Raw genomic sequence first — 12,848 nt, forward strand, 5'->3', positions numbered from 1 at the left:
ATAGATCATCCTTACCATGATTACGGGAATGCCCTTAATAGTAATCAGAGTTGACGTTTTCTCCTCGAACAGTCAAAACAGTCATCAAAGGGGCGATTTGTTTTGCTTTGCACTAGTCCATGAAAATACACCACTTTCCCTCATAAATCTTTAATCTGGAGGGCCTTCTAGCTCGTACCATTCTAGATTGTCAGGTTGAATTGTTTCTACTGCAAGGCTCTCCGGAAAAGGGCCCAGCGTGAAGGAGAAGACGACCCCGGCAAGGATGGAACACGTAGGTCCGAGGCTGTTTGAGAGGATAGACAGTCTGGCCGGAATCTTTCTTGGTAGATCTATTGCTAGATAGAGAAGTTCGTTGATCCAGGATTTGTCCTATCGGAGAGTGGCAATCAGAATCATTTTGCACTTCTGGTCTCTCAATCTTTGTAAAATGGCATGAACTAAGATCATGGGGAGGGGTAGGCGAATTGCACAGACACTCCCAACTTATAGAAAGAGCGTGTGTAATAAGATCCGCGGATGTATAATACAATCAGATTAGTTGCAGATACTCCCTGATTCTAATCCATTTTTTGTCGAAACGGGTTCTATGAGGACGATGATTTGGACAACCCGAAGATGGGAAGACGGAACAGGATGAGTTTGGTGAGAAAATCCATACTTAGATGTACAAATTGATGACATTGACATAGATGGATCTTCCCAATTAATGTGTTTGTCAGATCTAGACAGATGGCAAATTCGTTCGGACGGATAGAGAAGTGAACTGATCTTGGTGGTTCCATCTTCAATGCCGCTGGCCATTGTAACCACAGAAGGCTTGGAGGAAAATTCCGGAGATTGTGGATTCCGAATAATTTCCACAGCCTGCTTATCAAGTAGCGTCGAGATCTATAAAACTGTTTTCTTTACATTGTCCGACGGCATTTCCGCCAACAATGATGAGGACGAAAGGGGAGGTGTGATGTGATGTGATTTGGATTTTTAACGTAGCTTTAACAATTTTCCAGTCATATCGCTACGATGTCTGCAATGTGGCAGTTTATAGTGATGTCTAGCACTGGAGCATCAATCCGCAGACATGTAGCATGATGTCTCACCCAGTTACATTATCCTGACACCGAGCCGACCAGTCCTAACACTAACCTCTTAATGCTGAGCGCCAAGCGAAGCAGCTGTTAGTACCATTTTTGTAAGTCTTTGGTATGACTCGGCCGGGGATTGAACCCACGACCTCCCGCATCCGAGGCGGACGCTCTAACCACTAGGCCACCGGAGCGGTTGAAAGGGGAGGTAACGAGAACCGAAGTTCCTCTGAAGCAATATGAATTGCCCACTCGCTTGGCAGAAATAGATCGATGCATTGCTGCTTGAAAAAAATAATTACACCTAAATGAAAATCTAAGCACAACAATAAGATTGATTCTCCTTCAAAATGTTAAGGCAAGAATGTGTAAGTTCTCAAGTAAACAACATTATGTAAAAGCCAAGACGCAAAAATAGAACCAGGATGAGGGTCAAACGTTCATTTCTAGAACATTCTAAGTTGTCAAAAAGATAAAGTCTTGTACTAAAATTATAATAAAGAACATGGCAAAAATCAGGTAGATAAGGATTTTCATGAGGAATTCCAATATCCTAGACTCTGATTAAGATAAACATGTTTACATTAACAGTGATCTGAATATTTAGTCTACATCCATAGGGAAAATATCTGCTATGTATTATTTTGTTTACAAAATCAATATCCCTTGTCAGGTACACAGTGAAAATGATTTTTAACTAAGGTCAATTACAAATTACAAACATAGATAACATATAATCATTAGGAAAAGACAAAAAGTAATGCAAATTAAATTTACATAACAGTAGTGTATATAAATGATTCAGATTCAAATCCAAGAGTATCATTCGTTGTTTTTCTATATGTACATCCAATAACTAGTAGTAAAGTTTAGTTGCTTAATGTGATGATGCGTTTATGTGTCATTTCTAGGATACAACTATGCACCAAGAACATCATCCAATTAAAAACGAACCTAACTATCAATCTGTGTCCGGAACGTACAAAGGTAAGGCAAAACTACATTCCTCCAAAGTCCGTTAAAAAAAAACGAGCGTAGGGTATTTTCGTCTGTGTCATGCTGCGATTTCTGTGGACCTATGAATGGTGGCAAAATTTAGTCACACGAATCAACGGAAACGGGAAAGTTGAAAATGTAGGATATAAACAATTGTATAGTTGGTAGCTATGTTAATTAAATCAAAATAACGACTTAGATGAACTGTAAATACATTTAAATGTTTTAATTACCTCTTGCCAGTTCCTCGTTTCACTTAGTTTGCATTTCCATGTCGCTTGAATATGCCATCTGGTTTGTTCACCATGCTTTGTACAAGTATGTTTTGTTTGTAGTCTTCTGCTTTCTTCGTCGTCTTGTTTAAATCATATTTATTTAATCAGTATGAATGAAAATACTTAAAAAAGCAACGTATCAATTTGCATTAGAGATTGCGATTCTTCGCAAAAGGTTAAGAACTACATTTTGAAACGGACACTCTGGACAGGGCTGTGCCGAGTTCATTTATTCCGTCAATACACAGTTGTTTGTAGTAAATCAATACAAATCTAAACTGCGTTGGATATGCAAGTGTTTGTTTTTGTATGAATAAAATATATGTATATAGCATGTATCGTACTACTCGTCGCATCAATTTTTCATTCAAAAGAAACTCGAAAAGCCTAGTTTACTTTCAAAGAAATATTTAGTCTATATATATATATATATATATATATATATATATATATATATATATATATATATATATATATATTCTCTCTTCCTGTCACAAGGAAAGTAACTCGCAAAAGCATAACCAACAAGCTGAGAGATGTTTCTCCCTTGTATTAGTAATTTGCTTATTTTAAAATTAGTCAATGCCTGTCCACCTAGTTACGATTGGTCCAGTAACTATTTTGCTATGGTCTGCTGTGAAATAAAACGTTGGTCTTGGAACAGGAACAGGGCTTGTTTTTGAGAGAACATGTATTTTGCGGATCTGAGCAGAGGCGTAGCTATGATATTTTGCGCCCGGGGACGAACTATAAAATTGGCACCCCAGCCCCCTCCCCGTTTAATCACAATTTTGAATATTACCCTTGTTTACTTATTATAATGTAACGTTGTAAGCCTCATTTTGGCGCCCCTGTACCTTGGCGCCCGGGGACATATGTACCCCCCCTGCCCCCCCCAGCTACGCCTCTGGATCTGAGAGAATACTGGAATAACCTGACAATGCTGCTATTTATATTTCTTAACTGAAAAAATAATTATTCTAAATTTGCAAGTGTTCTTAAGCTGTTTTCGTCAATGTGTACACTAATATTTAAACCCGTTGACCTTGTCATAACTTTCCATCTAACAACTATCATTCGTCTGCAATAATATGCACAAACATATCAAATCCTTTATAAATTTAGGTTCAAGGGGGGACATCTTAACGGTTACTAACCAGCTAATACAGTTAGGAGGCTGAGAGGGACCCACATATAAAGCAAAAATATACACGATTGCACCAGTTATTCGCAATAGAGTAGCAGAATTTCAATCTGAGTTCCCTGCAAAATTACATTTTTCAGAAATCAAATGTGAGATTTTGATGTAAAATATACATAGGCTTTCATAGAACAAGATTGATAGAGACAAAGAGTCTATTTGTTATTCTTTTACATAACTGAATATCATCTGAAAAAAGGAGCAAATCTCTAACACTTCAATTTGATTAAACTTCTAAGGGTAAAGACGGATTATGCATTAACTGTTGATCATATATATATATATATATATATATATATATATATATATATATATATATATATATATATATATATATATATATATATATATATATATATATATATATATAGAGTTTGGAGAGAAGTTACAAATGTGCCTTTTTCTTATTTAACAACTTTATCATCTTTCCTCAAGTATAATTAGGAAAAGAATGCGACAGTCGATTTTCACTGATGATGTTTACTTTCCTAGAAGCTCACTCCGTTGATATAAAATGTGTCCAAATTCAATAACATATTGGCAGAGTGCAAATATTCCTTGCGAATCATAGTTATTCTCAGTTAATATAAAAACATCAGGACTGGTATCTTATGGTTAAACCAAAGAAACCAGAGTCACATGATTCAATAGCGTGTATATACCAGATACCGAAATAAGCTGTCAATCGCTTGATCTTGTCTTCGTGCAAATGGTTAACATGAATTATGGATTGCTTCTACGGATCCAGGATTGTTTGTTGTCATTAGCCGTTATGATAATATTTGTGTATTCAGCTTTGCTTATCAACGTTTTCCCTCCTAGACATATATTTGCAGTTCTAGTTTGAAGAGGTATTTGAACAAATACACTTTCATCTTTACTTGTACAGTCCTTTCACTCATAATTGTCTGAGATACGAAGCTAAGGTTTCAGTCAATTACATTCTTGACTTTGCCTCATTTTCATTCCTTGCATTTACACAGTCAGCGTGTTGTAAAATGTATGAAAGGCGCCAACAATACACAAAGCTAATTTAGTATTTGCATAATGTGTTGTCATATTTGCTTAATGTTTATCGCCTTATGAGCAAAAAAATAATACAACGCAAGTTCAACAGAGACGTGTTTTGAATAACCCTTCAGAATGTAAATAAGAGCTATCAAATGTCGAGTATACATGTTTTTATATGCCTTCCGATTTTCCTCTCAGTACATCTCTGTTCCTTCCATTTTAAAGACTTTACTGGTATCTCGGATGATAGAACAATCATTTTGAATACGATGAAACACATGGAAATTCACTGATTTTCTTTATCTTTCTTGTGAATATGAAACAGATTGCGAAAAATTATGGGTATTTACACCTTTCCAGCTGTCCATTGCCAATGCACTGCATTTCATGAGTACGTGTGTTATAGTATTTAGTAGTTGCAAAAAGTAACAAGTTTAAATATTCAGTGAACGAGTGGTCCACGAATTCCATTCTGGTGGTCCGATGAAAAGTTTACGACAGCTAGCTAACGGTTCAATGAACATTAGGAAAGATCATGCAGTGATCCGCCGAGACCCTCAGCAGTGTTCGAGTTGTCCGCGAAAATAAAAAACTTGATACAGAGGATATCTATGTGTTTTGAGGAGATATAGGGAAAGAGTGAACTGTCTCCACGTATCTATTAAAAAACGTAGATTTTCTTTTTATATTTTATATTAAATAATATATTATTTTTTATATTTTAAAACCAGAAACGAACGATTTGCATGGATGTTTTTTTCTTCTTTTCTAATCTGTGCCAGTGAGATTAACTGATGCATTTCTACAGCGATAAAAACAAGTTCCGAAATTTACAATACGTTTAGGGTAGCGAACTTTTATAAATTCAGCTTGTACAAATAATGCTTCAAATTGTGTATTGTATCAAATTAATGAATGTTGTCAAACGAAAATGAAGTGATCTCTGTTTTCCTAAAAACATTTATTGCTCGGATTGATACTGTTTTGTTGGGGGTACTGTAAAAAACATCACCAACCGGTCACATCGGACAGATTTCAGAGCGTTACATCCATAAACAGAAACTTGTAATGATCGTTGTTTTACTTGTGTGGTCTTTATTTCTTTATATCGTTCAATTCATGCACTCAAATATTTAATTTTTGGCCTTAAATAATCTTGCATTCTAATTTGGTAACGGATGCTGTCTGATTTCTCCATCATTTTTAAACATTATTTTGATTGTGTTGAGGGGTAGAATCACTACTTAATTAATGTTGTTACTAAACTATATTTAACCATTTGTAGCAGAGTATTCATCAATTCGTTATTGTATGGGTGACATAGTATAGAATAGCAACAGTTCGTGTAAGTTTAGTCCCTAATAAATAGCAGGATTGATGTATAAAATTAGTGTAAAAAAGCTAATAATTGAAGCCTATATTCGTTTGATTGGAGTTCGCTTTTTATAGCGCCTCCTTATTGATTAAGAAAATGTATAATTGAGGGTCTATAGTCTTGATATATATTAAGATCTGTTCAGGCGAGAGAGAGAGAGAGAGAGAGAGAGAGACAGAGACAGAGAGACAGAGAGAGAAGGAGCAAAAATAGAAATATGAAATATTCCTTAACGTGGAAATACAGATTTGAATAACACACATAAGGACATATATATTCCGAAAATGGCTGCGGATACATCATATGCTCGTAACGATGACTACGACGACTATGCAGCTGTAACCGGCATTCTTCTTCCAGAAGAGGATGGCTTCAATTTAGCTTTGGCTGATTTCCGGTTGTCTCCGCAAGAATTGTTACCTGCACAAAAAGTAGTACTACCTTCATCATCATTACCATTTCTGGATGATTTCAGAAAGAAACAGAAGGAAGTATTGGAGAATTTATTTTGCAACGAGAGAAAGAAGCAGAAGAAGCATTTGTACAACGGCAGAAAGAAGAGGGCGAAAAGAATGCAAGAAGAAGAAGAGAAGAGGCAAACTTTGAATTGTGAACGGAAGAAGGAAGGGAGAGAAAATGAAACGGCGAGTCTGTTAGAGGGAATTTTGAAGACAAATGTATCAGATTTCTTTAGCGGAACCCAAGAGAAAGAGACATTTACGTGCGAAGACTTCTATACCTTTTATCACTAAATCACTCTCACTGCAGCTTAAATGCTAGCAGTAGTAGCAGTTATGACATTATCAAAGCAAAAACAACAACCGCAGGAGGAGTAGGACTTGGCTATAGAAAAGAATTCAAACAGTTAAAGTTGATTATGTCAAGTCCAATGCGTAGAGAATGTGTTTGTACAAAATCAAATCGTCGTTTTCTGCCAATTCTTTGTTGTGTATTGTGTCATAGGATCAGCGACTGTACATTTGAGTTGGCAAGAAAAAAATATCGTGGACAATTTTACCAAGCAGTTGTATGGGTTATCTACTTTCTAGTCCTAACTTCAAATGTGCTACTGACAGCAACAACAGTAAAAACGCTAGTTGCAACTCTTCCAGTCAAAACTACAGCATTTTAAACTGATGGTGACTTGAGGACTGCGTGTTTTAGAAGAAGCATCTTTGAAGCGAAGAAAACAATTCTTGAGAACTCCCTCATTAACAAAAGAAGTACAAAAAGTACTTTCATGAGAGAACTAAACATATGGTGCTTTAAACTGTTAAAGACTTGTTGGGTCACCAAGACATCCCTATAAATTAGCTTCCCACTTTTGGCCAAGGTATTGCGTCTTCCTCTTCGCCACGGTAAGGACAAAGCAGATACCTCTTCAGTTCTCATAAACACGTTCAGAAATAATAGAATAGAAAACAAGAGCAGAAACGGTCAGAGGATTTGACGTTTTTGATTATGAACTGAAAATGAAAGAAAAAAATGATGCACCGAGATTCTTGCGAATGTTTCAAGTCAGACTCAATCAAATTGCCATGCCACCAACGATGATGGCGATATTAAAATCCCATTGAGGAGAATCTCATACTCTGTCGTCTTGGACTACCTCAGTCTCTACTAAATTTTAATCAAACCAAAGAACATGCAGAAAATTACATCAATCTGAATAGCAGTCATTGGTATCTCAAAGCCAAAGTTTTCAAAAGTGGACAACAACAATCAAGGTGCCTAACCATGAGTAGTTCCAGTCAGCAATTTGTTGTTGAGCAAATTAGACTTTACCTGAATAATAAACTAATGGGCATTGGAATGAATATGTACCCTTCCCAAGAGTACCTGGAAAATCTTTTGACGGACTGAAAAAATGCTGAAAACAAACATTTGGATGCCTCCGTGGTTTGGAAACCTGACACTTTGGACAAATTTAAATATACAGAGTTTATTGCATTATTGTTGATGCAGACCAAAGTTTTGGATTTGACGTTGTTGTTGTTGTAGGGTTTAACGCCATTTTTCAGCACACGATAGGCTATACATGGCGGCCAGTATTAATGGTGGAGGAAGAACCCAGGAAAACCCCGGAAAGAACCACCGACCCACGAGAAGCTACTGGCAAGCTTTCTCACATATCCACATTAGCCGAATCCAAGACTCGAACCCACGCAGACAGAGGTGAGATGGCAGTGATCCGTAACGAAGAGCGCTTTAGACCACTCGGCCACTCGGGGCCCCTGGATTTAACGACTTAGGACAAAAATCAAACACGAGCGCAGCTTAGAAATGATGGATCATTTTAATTTGGATATGTGGTTGCAAGACAAGTATTTATTAAATAGGTACGTTGGTGGCTAACTGAAAGTAGTGCCGTGTTCCATTCGATGGGGCAATCTAACGAGTACAAAACCATCTGTAAAGAAGCCAGAGTCAAGCATACCGTGTGAAAGTGTTACCTAAAGCTGCAAAGGACACAAGTCAAACTTTGAGCAAAACGACAGCCAATTATCCATTACGATGAGTGAAACTGAAAACTTTCACCATTCTCTCTAGAATCTGATCGATGTTTTACAAGCTACTCAAACGTTTGCTGATTGATATAATCAGCAAAGCCGCCCTCAACAAAGCCTTCAATCAAAATACTTTCGAGTTCAACACATCAATATTTCCAAGACATACATTAATATAAATCACTCAAGATCGCTAATCTCTGTGTACCAGACCCTTAGAAACGAACGTTGCCCTGAGAAATTACACGAAAGCTTACTTAAAACTGTTTGAAGCCACAATATAGTTAGGTGACAACAACAGTCACTACGTTTCGGACGATGATTACGCAGAAAGAATAGGATTCGCTAATCTGACACCAGAATTAGTAAAAGTATACGGCGGTCAAATCTCCAGATCACCTGGGCCAACCGCACAATGCAGCAGCTGATTATTTAAAAAACCCATAAAGATATAGGTAAGCGACGGGTAACCTTTCATGTAGAAACTATCTGAGCTGTCCGCAGGCAACGAGGTTCTAGTCTATTTTAGTAGCAGTCACCTTTACTCTCTGGACCTAAGAGTTCACAAGTTTGCTGTAAGCCACATCCATGGTCATTTGCGTAAGAAAATAATATTTTTGATTATATCAAAATATTTACATGTTTAAGACCTAATGTTTTCAAAGAATAGCATATTAAAGTTTATATGCAATCATAATAATAATTTCCTGTGTTCTTGGTCCAGTATCCGGTAGCAGGTCTCTTGATCCAGCATGCATTATGTAGTAGGCAGTCACTAACACAAAGGTCCAACATCTGACGTTTCGGTTGTAGGTGATGAGATTGAAAAATATTTTGGAAATACCAAGGGTCCAATCACCATCCCTTGTCTTCATTACTTTGTGATTTAAAGATTCAAACACGATATTCGTATTTGTAGAAGTGGTAAAAGATAGTCTACACTTCACGACGAAACTGATACTGGAGCCACTTTACATAAGTAATTGTTTGATTGATTTAAGTAAACAACATTCTAGTTATGTGGCTGGTATCAACCTGATTATCTTTCGTGTAAATCTAAAATAGTCATACCTTACGTATCCACCCTGGACTTGCAACGTTGGCACCTTCTTTGTCCTAGGTCTTCAGCCTCCTGTTGCTTCTGTTGAACAAATGTTTAACTAGCCCTATGTTTTGCAAAGCTGAAGCCTTCTGTATGCTACCCAAATGGATATAATTTGTTTCCTTTCCTTCTGTTGCGTACCAGTGTGATATATAACATTAATTGTCGCGCTGGGAGAGATATATTTCGCCTTATTTTTTTATATTCGGCTTATTCTTTACAATTTATAAGTCGAGAAATAGGATTTGAATCTTAACTAATTTGATATAACACGAGCCTTCACCATATATTCATATGATTTTTTTTATGTAACGATGATTCTTTACCCAATTAAACACTATTATAACTTTCATGGGTCGAGAAACTATGAAGGAATATTTTAATTTTAGTTTTTCATTAATGGATTTTCAGACGTGTTAAACTCATTCAAAAGACACCGACCGGAAAAACTGCATTTTCTCTATTGTAAAGACCGGATACTTTATCCTATAGAAGACAATTTTAGAAACTTTTGGTTTGTCTCTATTATATTCCATATCAAGTAATATGACCGTTCCATTAGTACGTAAAATTCCTACCTATTAGCTTTTGTACAAAAAAAGAAAACATCAAAGCGCTAAATTAATTTATGTTATTTTCATTAGGATCAATTACTATAAATAATTCATGTGCAGATTTTTCCATTAGGAGTTTTAAGTCAGTGTCAAACATATTAAACTGAAGAGGTTTGTTTTTGGATCTATCAAATTTGTTAATCATGTATTCTTTGTTTGAACTATAATCACTACCATATCTTCAATGCGTGATTTAATAATTGCGAAATATGAATACAGGTTATGAAACATATTCAATATTAATAAATGCATTATGGAGAGAATATCCTTAAAAAGGTACCAATTGACTTACACTTATGATATGTTTTATATCAATAATGCACGAGAAAGAAAATTCAGTAAATCTAGTGGTATTCAAAACTATTCAAGCATTATTTTTATATTACATGGAATATAACGGATACCATCACAAAGCACATGTTTAATGTGAGAGATTCAAAGGACAGAAAACGGAGGAAAGGAAATCAAGGTACATAATACGAACGGTCATACGTTAAATGTGAAAGCGTTATGTATTCATAGGTCTTATTGCATTTTGAGGTATTATTAAAAAGATCTCTTTTCGATTTAGGCTTTGCATTATTTGACTCATAAAGTACGAAACTGTATTCTACAAAATGCTATAGAAATACACAAAACCGTTTTATATTAGCGTATTCACCTGTTTTTAACACGTTGACTGCATAAATGCAAGTAATAAAAACATGGCAAAGAGAAGGTAATCACGTAATTGATTGAAACATTGGTCTCTTATCAAACACTTGTAAACATTGAATGAAAATGTTATTCCACAAATACGAGAACTTTCAATTCTTAAACGAGAAATATCTGCTAGAAAAGCCAATAAATACATTGCTGGAAAAGTGAATGTGAAAACAAAATAATTACCAATATTGAAGACTAATGAGAAAGAGCAAGCGTAGCATCCATGGAGTATTGGTAATCAATAATTCATGCCAAACTATTGAAGCGAAAATCAAGACAGTATTTTAGGTCTCTGGTGTACACGAAATATGGAAAACTATGAGTCTACAATCTTTGTTCTGACAATAAAGCAGTAGCTATAATGATTGGATAGTAATTGTACTGCTGTATATGATCTGAAATGATAATATTTACAGATTACTGACGGATTATGACAATTTGATATTAATTTATAAGGGTTTATTTTAATCCGAAAGAGATAATCTAAGTATGCAATCAATGTGAATTTTTCCGTCTGTAGAGAATATCGTCGGCCTCAACTATTGCATTCTATATCGGGCTTTTGCTTTCGGAAATGAAATTGTTGCTTAGTTAAAGAAATATTTCTAATATTTATCTGAACAATGTGATGTTAACTATAGAGCAGGAAATGTACACAAAATCAGTATATGTCTGTTGTTACCTATCTTGCAGGAAATGTACACTAAATCAGTGTTTATCGGATGTTAACTGTCATACAGGAAATGTACACAAAACTAATGTATATTGATGTTAGCTGTCAAAAAGGAGATATGCATAATAAGTGAATCTCAGACCGAAGCTTTATATTAGCATTTGAATAAAAAAAATGAAAGTGTCAGTGTTATATCCTTTTCTAGAGCTGATATTCATGTGTGTGAAATTCGACGTTTCCATGGAGCCAAACAGACATAATTGATTCTAGAGGGATATTTCTAGAAATCTGATTGAAACTAGGCTACGTTAACGTGGATGACGTGTGGATTCTCGCATTTTCTATCAGACAAGAATTATGTTGGAATTCTATTGTAAAATATTGCAAAATCGTTAATGATGTGCATAGCACTCCCATGATTTAATGAGACAAATGGCCTTCATATTGTTGATAAAAAGAATTCGAAGGTTTCGATGATTATCATAACGAGTATCGATGATTATCATAACGATTATCGATGATTATCATAACGAGTATCTAAAATTTGGAAGAGCCTTAGCAGAAACTTTTACATACGAAACAGCTTGATCACCTCAAAAATTGTCCATGGGTCTAGGATGTCAATGGTTAAAGATAGACCAGTAGAAACCACCAGGAGAGCATTGATGCTTGAGAAAAAGGCTACACAGAAACTAAGTGAAAGCTTCAAAGCCTTCGGATTTTCTAAGTGGAAAAAAATGGAAGACATGGATCATCGGTCATCGTTCCTGGAAGAAGAACTTGAATCATACAAACGAAGGAATACCCAGCTTGCCAACTTATTTCTAGACTGAGGAAGAGGAGAAGGACAAGTTAGTTGTCTTGGACCATTTGATCGAACCAATACTGAATTAAAACCTCAACCTTTGCTGGGTGGGAAAATTGCTCCACTCTCCATGTAATTGCCCCTTATTCCCGTGCAGAAAGTCAGATGCTTACAACTCCATGTTTCGTATGATAACGGACTTTCTTCAGCAACCACAGATGGGTAATCAGGTAAAGAACCTTACGGAAACTGAGGAAAAATCTGTCGCCGCAAAATCAGCAAGAAAGGAAACTAAAACTAATTGTGAAAAATAAACCTCAAGAAAACCAGAAGAAAAACAAACTTCCAGACCAACTATAGTAAACCAGTGTCCATAAGAGCTTAGCAAAATCCAATGCGACCATTGTTGAGAAGGATAGATATTCGATAATGGTAGGAACTGACAAGACATGCAGCATACGAAACAAACTGGCTGCTTTTTAATCTCGAAATCTGTGCT

The 12,848-nt window shown here is 35.8% G+C and overlaps 1 long non-coding RNA gene across 1 annotated transcript; it reads right to left on the reverse strand.

Annotated features, from left to right (window-relative positions):
* Positions 1 to 6,196: 6,196 nt before the first annotated feature.
* LOC149805570 (uncharacterized) lies at positions 6,197 to 9,690 on the reverse strand. Its single transcript, XR_016414913.1, has 2 exons — positions 9,522 to 9,690; positions 6,197 to 6,363 (listed from the first exon to the last, which is right to left on the reverse strand). It is a non-coding gene; the product is annotated as an uncharacterized LOC149805570 (long non-coding RNA).
* Positions 9,691 to 12,848: the final 3,158 nt, after the last annotated feature.

This window comes from Sinohyriopsis cumingii, chromosome 2, assembly GCF_028554795.1.
Source record: "Sinohyriopsis cumingii isolate HCF-2022 chromosome 2, ASM2855479v2, whole genome shotgun sequence".
Lineage (NCBI taxonomy): Eukaryota > Metazoa > Mollusca > Bivalvia > Unionida > Unionidae > Sinohyriopsis > Sinohyriopsis cumingii.